Source organism: Humulus lupulus, chromosome 9, assembly GCF_963169125.1.
Source record: "Humulus lupulus chromosome 9, drHumLupu1.1, whole genome shotgun sequence".
NCBI lineage: Eukaryota > Viridiplantae > Streptophyta > Magnoliopsida > Rosales > Cannabaceae > Humulus > Humulus lupulus.
This window is the reverse complement of record NC_084801.1, coordinates 43,607,804-43,617,430: the sequence shown is the minus strand read 5'-3', so window position 1 is coordinate 43,617,430 and position 9,627 is coordinate 43,607,804. Positions and strand designations below refer to the sequence as shown.

Below are 9,627 nucleotides of genomic sequence, written 5' to 3'. Positions count from 1 at the left end.
ATGCTTGTCTAGTCTAATGGCTAGTTACTTAAAGTCAGGGCCAGAAGGCCCAGGTGACTGCATGTCACATGGCTAAGGGTGCGGAGCCCAAGTTAGTGGCTCACTTAGCAGCCACTCATCTGATTCAAGTTTGTGACTCCATAGTCACTCATCTGGTTTAAGATCGTGACTTACTCATCAATCACACATTTGATTAGGGCTTGTTGACGCGGTTCTTCGCCAACAGGTAATTAAGAGAAGAAGAGAAAGGGATTAGTGCTAAAATGTCAAACCGAAACAGGTATATGACCTTAGAAAAGGAAAGAGGTGACTCAAGACACGTTTTTTAAGTGGTTCAAAGGTTAAAATCCTTCTACTCCACTAGTCAATATTATTGGTGTATACTGGGTATTTGATTACAGAGTATTTCTTACAAGAGATCATCCAACCCTTATTAATTCCTAGGGTCTCCATATTTATAGGAGAAGGCAACTGGGAGTTGGTAAGAAGGTCATCCCGTGACCTTCTTACCTATCATATCAACTCTGTGACATTCATGATTAATTCTTAAACCTGACACATAAGTATGGTCAAATCAATAGGTAAGGAGATAATGGGCCGCACGGCCCAACCCAGTCGTGGGTGTCCGAGAGGTCAAGGGGATATCAGACACGTGATGTCTGATATGTGCACGTTTACCTTGCGTGCGTTGACTTTACAAAAGGGTCATAGCTTCCATATCCAGCCCGTACTGGGAGCTGGAGACTCGACTCGACCTTCGGCCTACAGAGCCTGGGCTCAGTCCTTTAGCAGCTCGAGGTGAACACCTTGGGTTAGCTCAAGATAAGGAGGTACGATCTTACGAAGGAAGCTCCGGTCTGGGGATGTCCACAAGATAATCATGATTAGGTCGCAGCTCAGCCCGCTAATCAGCCCGTGGGAAAATCAGGGCGTACATCTGCCCCCCAAGCCCCTGCTCGTGGTATATGATGACGACCAAGGCCACAGTATGGACTTTTAGGATTCTCCATGAACTCTTCACATTCCACATCTCACGCAGGCGCCTGATACATGGAACATCATGGTTGGTGACGGTACGTCTTACGAGAACCGCATTTAATGGCCTAGCCTATGCCCAGCCGTCGTTCCGTATTTCGAGTGGAGGGCCTCGGATCCCACATCAGGGCCATCCAACGGCCCTCTACACGTGACCTTTCACGTATATAAAAGGGGTGGCCACCCTACGCATGGGCCACCCATTCATTTGAAATTTCTCAGAACTTATTTCCTTCTTCTCTCTTCATCTCAGAAGAAAAAGAAACCCTCTTCTCCACGACCGCCATTCTCAGTTGTTCAAGAAGCTCAGGCGTAAGAACTCCTTCAAAGCTTTGGAAACAAACATTCCGACAAAGCCCCCACCCAGGCGATACCTTCATCCACCTCCCAGCCAAACACCGTAAGTCTCCTGACCATGTGTGTTTTGAAAATATTTTTCACTGTAGCTTAGGTAAATGTTTTACTATAGCCACATGCAAGGGTTCACTGGTTTTTGAGGGTATGAAGGGCGAAAGACTTTTAGGTTAGGGTAGTTTTGCTGTAGGAAAACGTTTGGGAGTACGGTTTATAGGATGTATTTTCTGGGGAAAATTTCTGGGTAGGAATTTTGGTATTTTAGTTCAAAGATATCCAGGATTTAGGTGCAAAATCGGGTAGCTTAGGGGACACGCATCACAGGCGGTTTTGCCTTCCTTGCCAAATGAAACTTTCCCTCCAAGGCAAATTCTACCCTGGCCCTCCTGACACACGAATTCCGAGTAATCTGGGATCTGTTGGGAGCACAGACGCGTGTTCATAGAACCGCGTGGTCTCACTCTCCACGGGCTGGGCTTGTAACGACCCGGATTTTCAAGACTCGATAATGCGGAAATATAAATGTTTTCATTTAACAAAATGTCTCAAAAACCCATAGAAAAAAAACTTTTTAAAAAGTCGTATGGCCATACTTAACATTTAGTTACAAACATGTTTTATAAAGATTAGAGTGAGCCTAGTTTAGGAAAATTACACAACATTTCCAAAAATAAAAAGGCTTCCCAAAAGGTCGGTCCACATGTACATTTGCAAGGAAGACTCCAGCGCTCACTGCTCTGCCTTGCCCTTGCCCTTACCTACAACATGAAACAACTAGGTAAGCGAAAACGCTTAGTAAGATCAACTTTCAAACAAAGCATGTAGAGAATTAGGGTTCCGGACCCATCCGGACCTTACACAATAAATTTCAAGAAGGCTAAAGCGTCCTGGCAAACTTATGGTCATGCCTGATAACCAAGGATAAATTAATTCACATCTAGATAAAAAATCCTGCACTCAGAAAATCCCAGAACAAGCAGATATATTATATCGCAACTAATTCTTACCAACAATTATATCCCTGCACTCAGAAAATCCCAGAGCAAGCAGATATATTATATCACAACTATAATTCGAGACCAACGCTCGACAATTTCCAACAATTCAGACGTAACGCGCCCTCCAACATAATTGCTAATCTGTAAAAGAGAACCGAGTCTCCACACTAAGATCTAGCCAATAAATATTCTCATCAAGGGTAACTATCGTGTTACCTAGGGCATCACTACTTATCCAAGAGTGTAATCCAATTTACACGGTTTTACGGAGACATCTATGTTAATCAGTGGTGCTGGTGAGCAGTTGCCTCTAGGGTGTTCAGCCTCACTCAATCTTGGCAACCCCTAGTATCTCTAGGCCCTCTCACTGAATGGCCAATATTCACGGCTGCTATCCGGGAATAACTTATCAGAGCACTTGCTCGGATTCTAACCGTCCAATGATTAAGTAAGCATGAGGGCCCCTAGGTCCCATTTATCTTGGCGCCCCTAGGTTTAACCAGCTTATCCTCATCTCATGGCCACTCGTCGCGGTAATGAACCGGACATAAATAAAATCAAGCAGTGTGACGGGGATCAACCGTCTAGGATATGACGGACTTCTACCGTTCATATTTTCTAATCAGCACTCACTAGACTAACGTCTCTAAGCAACTTTCTATGACAGCCTATATATGTGCATGTATCCCTATACTAACATACAAGACAATAATCATTTCACGTTGCAGCCATACAATATAAGTTGACTTACTTGGAGTCCTTAGCGCTCAGCAAGTTTTCACCCTCCAACGTTCAGTCCAGTTACGCTTAGCCAATACTGTAGTTATCCATACAGTATACTCGGATTAATTATGGCACTAATAATTCATTATTATTATTTTGGGCAGTTTGGTCATTTTAATAAAAGTCATTTGTAAGGATTTACAATCCTTATTTGGTTTTAAACCTATTAAGGAAAGTTATACAAAATATTCGAGACTAAACCCTAAGTCTCGGGGAGACCTATCCTAAGGTCTCGATACCTAGGCTCGGGTATCACAATGGTATTTCCCCACAACCCGCTAAAAATCTTATTCTTTCAAGGTATCGCTATTAACCCTCACTTTCGACTAGTCGGTTAAAATATGTAAGATTTTAGCCGGTATTATATCCAGAAAATACAAATAAATTCCTTAATTATTTTTAAAGAAAATAAACTCTTTAAATTTTCCTTTTATTTTTCTTAAGGTTTTAATATCTAAAAACCGTTTTAAGAAAATTGCCTAATTTGTCTTAATTAGGAAAACCATTATAAATTTCTCATCTTGACTAATTAATTTTCCAAAAGCAATTAATCAATTTTTACTTACTAGAAAAATAATTCATTTAATTATTTTCTCAAAATATAGGGTTTTAAACCCTCTTTTAATTTATTAACTATTAATAAATTAAATCTCTTATTTTTAGAAAGAATAAAAACTCTTTAATAAAAATAATTCATTTAAACTCAAAGGGTTAATTTTAGTGAAAATATGATTTCAAGACTTACCATTTTATATCTTGAAATAAACAAAATTTTACTTTTTACCGTATGTTCCAAAATCTCATTTTTACACTAAGTGTGAAAAACCTATTTTTCACATTTTTAACTACATACTTCGTTAGTTCATAACTTGAAATTTACTTACCCAATTGTTACCAAAATTTCCCAATTCCATTTTTGTTATGCCATTTAGGTCTTTGAAAAATCTTAGGTCAAAATGAGCATTTTTGATTGGTGAAATCATTTTCCAACAATGAGGTAAAAATGACCTTATTTTCAAGTCCTTATTTTTTCCAAACTTTGACAGTTAATAACTTTCAAACCGTTCAATATTTTCTTACCAAATTTTACAGTGGAATAATAGGTTATGCCAGTAATATGTCCACAAAATTTTAGAAAAAACTGGGTTCATTTTCCCTATACAGTGGCTGTCCAAACTTGGTTCCGAAAATAAGAATACGAAAAAACAGTTTTTTACCTAAACTTTGAAATAGCATAACTTACTCATTTCTAAACATTTTTTTGTGTTTCAAAAGCTCAATTTTATGTACTCAATCTCAAAAACATCACAGTACAATTTAATTTTACAAAAACAATATACAGTGGCTGCTTGACCCCTTGGAAGTCACAGCTCAAAACATGTTTTGTTTTAGGGTATCCTACAAAACCCTTGGGGGTTTTGGTTCCCATTTTCAAAAATCAATACACATGCATCATAAAAATTATTAAACAACTACCATAACCTTATTACATCATCAACAAGAAACTCTAAGCATTAGATATACAAAATAATGCTTAAAACTAAAAACCCTACAACAAAATCATCAAAAGTAAACTTTTTACCTCTTTGGTGTTCTTGCTTAAGGTTTGGACCTTCCTATAAGCTTTGACTCCTTCAAAACCTTTCAAAAACCCTAACAAACTTCCCCCAACAGCATAGTCAATTAGCTATTTGAAACTCTATGCTTAAAACTTTACAAAAGCCTAGATTAGTGAAAGTTTACCTTAGGGAAAATACTTCCTAGACCAAGACTTAGCCTCAAAGTTTCCTTGGTGTTCTTGGGCTTGAAAAATGGAGAGAACACTTTGAGAGGTCTTCAAAAAAGATGATAGTGAATGAGAGATGGAGAGTGATCGGTTCTTAGTGTGGGAATTGCTCACAATACTCTTCAAAATATCACAAGGTACTTGAGTGCTTTTCTACCCACTTGCCCACTTGACCTCTTAATTAAATGGCATTTAAATTTTATAAAATTTGGGTTCACACCCCTCTAAAACACCACATGGCCGGCCACTCTTTGCTACATATATGATCATTTCATTTTTTTCAAATTTTTTTTTTATTAAGGTTATTAATGTTTCATAAGAAGAAAAGTCCAAATTGGCTTTTGACACATTTTTCACTCTTATAAAGTTTTAATCACCAAACTTAACATTAATTAATTAAATTAAATGTCTCTCACATTTAATTTAATTAATCACATAATAAAATTTAACCTAAGGTCCATTCATGGAATAAAATTCCCCATTTCGGTAAAATTAGGCATTTAACACAAAATGCCCTAAAATTTCCATTTTCTTTTAGGTTTATTATTTTTGACCAAACTTTAACTTTTATGAATGTATTTTATGCCCAAAATATAATTTCCATGATTTTTCATTTTATTTTTCGAGATTTTTACCCGATCAGGGTTTTTGTGTCGGTCCAGGACCGAAAGTCTTATCTTGACTTTTAAAATCACAAAATTCATATTTTGGCTAGCAATAACTCATGGAATACTTACAAACAAAATATAATATTATTTAAAATAATATTCTTAACCCGGGGGAAAAATCCCGACCCGAGTCGTTTAAAGGTACCCGAAATGCAGGACGTTACAGGGCTTACCTCAGCTCGTGCAAAGAACACTCCTTTTGATTCTTCCTTATGCTTAGGTTGCCTTTTCTAAATTCTTTTCTTTTGTTCGCTAGGCGACCAGATGGCACCAAAGAGGAATGCCCCACAGAAGACCGTCGACAGCTCGGCCTCTCAACAAGATAAAGGAAAAGCGGTGATGCCTGACTCCCCGATCCCCCGCTTTGGGCCAGCAGTGGAGAAGGAGCTCGAGGTGGCTCCTGATGAATTTTTTGAGGCGGAGAGGATCATCTCCAAGATCACCGACCAGACGAAGATCAATAAGATATTCATCTCCCACAACATCGGGTTGGGGAGAGCATCAGTGGTGGCCCGACCTCCTGCCGAGGGCGAGCGGAGCTGCGCGCTGCTCGAAGATTCGTTCGCGGCCTGGAGCGGCGAGCATTTCAAGGTGGGGGCCTTCCTCCCACTGGATCAGTACTTTGCTGACTTCCTCAATTACGTGGGGTTGGATCCATTTCAGCTCCCCCCCAACTCCTACCGCTTGCTGGCGGGGTTAAAATACTTGTTACAGAAGCATGAGTGGGAGGTCCCCACTCCTGCGGACATTTTATATTTTTTCTGCCTAAAAGCCAGCCCGGATCAGTGGGGGCGAGGCGACGGGTTTTATTACTTAACTCGGTTTCCCAACACGGCTGCGGTCATCGAGCTGCCCAGCCACCCCAATGACTTCAAGGATCAGTTCTTTATGTCAACGGGGTTCCGGAGCTGCGAACACCACTACTTCAATCGCCCTCGTAAGTTTTCTCCGACTTTATCTCGTACGTTAAGTATCATACAGTTCCTCATGTATCCCTTTCTGACTTAGATTAATCCTGCAGCCATCTTCGCGAGGACAGAGAAATCTGTGACCCTCGGGGCCCAATACGAGACACTGGCGGGCTTGCCCCCCAGTGAGAAAGATTATCGCATGCTCGTGACAGATGAGACGATGGTTGCCTGCAAGCTGGTTTTCTCAAATCAGACCTTGAACCTAAAAAGGCCTCGGGGGCCTCTCCCAGCTCGCGACACCAGACCCATCACCGTGGAGGAGGTCGCGGAGGATGAAGATGAGGAGGACGAGTACAGTGAAGTTCCACTCGTGAGGAATAGGAAGTGGGCTTTGGAGGTCGTCCCGGGGACGGGCGAGGAGAGGACCCAGTCCGGAGCAGCCGCGGGTCCTTTTGGCCAAGGTAACCCTTACATGTTTAAGAGTCTAGATAGGGCCACAGCAGACCCTCGGCTGGCTAGGTTCAATCCTAGGCAGCTCGTCCATCGTCACCGAAGTGATCCGGACCTGAACACAACCCTGCTCCATTGTGTTGATCGGCTTGTGCTGGACCACCAAGATGCCGGCCTAGGGGTACCGTAGTAGTAGATAACACCCTAGCCTTTAGGTCGCTCTTATTCGAGGAGTATGGGACCAACCTTCGTACATGGCCATCACTCCGGAGGGGGGTCGTAGCTCCGGGGCTTAGGCAATATGTAGAGGAATCTAGCCCTGAGTCACACTCGGACCCAGAACTTGCGCCAGCTTGGGAAGTAATCGTCTTAGATTCTTCTTCTAGCTCGGGGGGTAGGACTCCCTTTAGTATACATATACTTGACTTTCTCTACCCCTTTGTTTTTGTTTTTGTATGGTTTCTAACTCGTACTAACCATGTTTTTGTTTCGACAGAAGAGATGTCTCAGCCCGAGGAAAGCCTGCGAGGTGCGGTCTTCGGGGGGAACCCCTCAGCTGGGCCAAGAATGAAAAGGCTCCGGACGTCCAAGCACGCCGCTGGGACCCCCACCAAGTCTTCTGCAAAGGAGAAAGAGCAAGCCCCAGCTGCCCAGGTCGCGGGAGCGATTCTTCCCGCTGCAGGGGGAAGCGACATGCCTCCACCCCCTCCGCGAGCTCCGGCTGCCACCCGGGACGCAGGAACGGAGCTCGGGACTTCGGCGATTGTACCCTCTAACGTACGCATCCCAGTCAATCCCCAGGACCTAGGGAAGATCCCCGAGGCCTTCCGAGGAACGGTGTATGAGTCGGCGAACTACGCCGTCAGCCACATATACAAGTTCACCGAGAAGGAGCTCCGGGCCATCGAGACAATGAGCCCGGTGGGCGTGCTGGAGTCTTCACTGGGCATGGCCATGACGGTAAGTTAACTAAATTTTTTGTGGTTTTTATCATTACACTTTGCTCTGCTTTTCTAAGGCAATTGCCTTTTTACCTTTGCAGAGCGCCATTGCCCTTCACCGGAGCATCGCCAGGACCAAAACTCAGCTCGAAGACATGAGGAGCGAGCACCAGACTACTCTGCAGGTGGCTAAGGATGCCTTGGCGGCCTCGCAGGTTGAGTTGGAAAAAACCCGCCTGAAGGTCCAAGAGCTCAAGACCTCCCTCGCCACCTCGCGGACAGACCTAGATGCCGCGAAGACTGAGATCCAGGCCGCCCAGGCTGCCCTAGAGGCCGAGCGGACAACTTCGGAACAGTCCATGGAGGATCTGTTCTATCATTGCTGGGTCTACAATCTGGACGCTGACTTCTCCTTCATGTCAGCGAGCCTCTGGGAGCGCCTGCTGGTGAAGTTCCAAGCTCGCCTTGATAAAGAGGCGCCCTCTGAGACTGGGGAAGGCTCGGGCGCAGTTGAGCATGGCGAGACGGCGACCTCCAAGGGGCCATCTGGCGGAGCTTAGGGCGTTTCTTCTCTTGTGCCCCTCACTATTTTTAATACTGTATTTTATTTTTTTATGTAACCCTTGCATGAGGTGCTCCCACCTCGAGACAATTTGATTCAATGCTTTCAATTGATCCTTTTTCTTGCCTTTACGCGTTTTGGTTACAATTTCTTGAAAAACTTAGTTCACGCTAATCTTTATCCATATCTCGAGCTCTTTAGGAAGAACAACGATCAATAGATTTAAATCAACTTCTAAGTTTTATGACCCGGTTAGGACCAGGAACTTAATTTGAAAACTTAGTTCGTGTTAACTTTTATTCGTATCTCGAGTTCTTTAGGAAGAACAACGATCAATAGATTTAAATCAACTTCTAAGTTTTATGACCCGGTTAGGACCAGGAACTTAATTTGAAAACTTAGTTCGTGTTAACTTTTATCCATATCTCGAGCTCTTTAGGAAGAACAACGATCAATAGATTTAAATCAACTTCTAAGTTTCATGACCCGGTTAGGACCAGGAACTTAATTTGAAAACTTAGTTCGTGTTAACTTTTATCCATATCTCGAGCTCTTTTGGAAGAACAACGATCAATAGATTTAAATCAACTTCTAAGTTTCATGACCTGGTTAGGACCAGGAACTTAATTTGAAAACTTAGTTCGTGTTAACTTTTATCCATATCTCGAGCTCTTTAGGAAGAACAACGATCAATAGATTTAAATCAACTTCTAAGTTTCATGACCCGGTTAGGACCAAGAACTTAATTTGAAAACTTAGTTCGTGTTAACTTTTATCCATATCTCGAGCTCTTTAGGAAGAACAACGATCAATAGATTTAAATCAACTTCTAAGTTTTATGACCCGGTTAGGACCGGGAACTTAATTTGAAAACTTAGTTCGTGTTAACTTTTATCCATATCTCGAGCTCTTTAGGAAGAACAACGATCAATAGATTTAAATCAACTTCTAAGTTTCATGACCCGGTTAGGACCAGGAACTTAATTTGAAAACTTAGTTCGTGTTAACTTTTATCCATATCTCGAGCTCTTTAGGAAGAACAACGATCAATAGATTTAAATCAACTTCTAAGTTTCATGACCCGGTTAGGACCAGGAACTTAATTTGAAAACTTAGTTCGTGTTAACTTTTATCCATAT

General features: G+C 42.2%; 1 long non-coding RNA gene across 1 annotated transcript; it reads right to left on the bottom strand.

Moving 5' to 3' along the window:
* Window positions 1-1,893: 1,893 nt before the first annotated feature.
* LOC133802317 (uncharacterized) lies at window positions 1,894-5,250 on the bottom strand. Its single transcript, XR_009877241.1, has 3 exons — window positions 4,914-5,250; window positions 4,753-4,831; window positions 1,894-2,147 (listed from the first exon to the last, which is right to left on the bottom strand). It is a non-coding gene; the product is annotated as an uncharacterized LOC133802317 (long non-coding RNA).
* Between the last annotated feature and the right edge of the window lie 4,377 nt (window positions 5,251-9,627).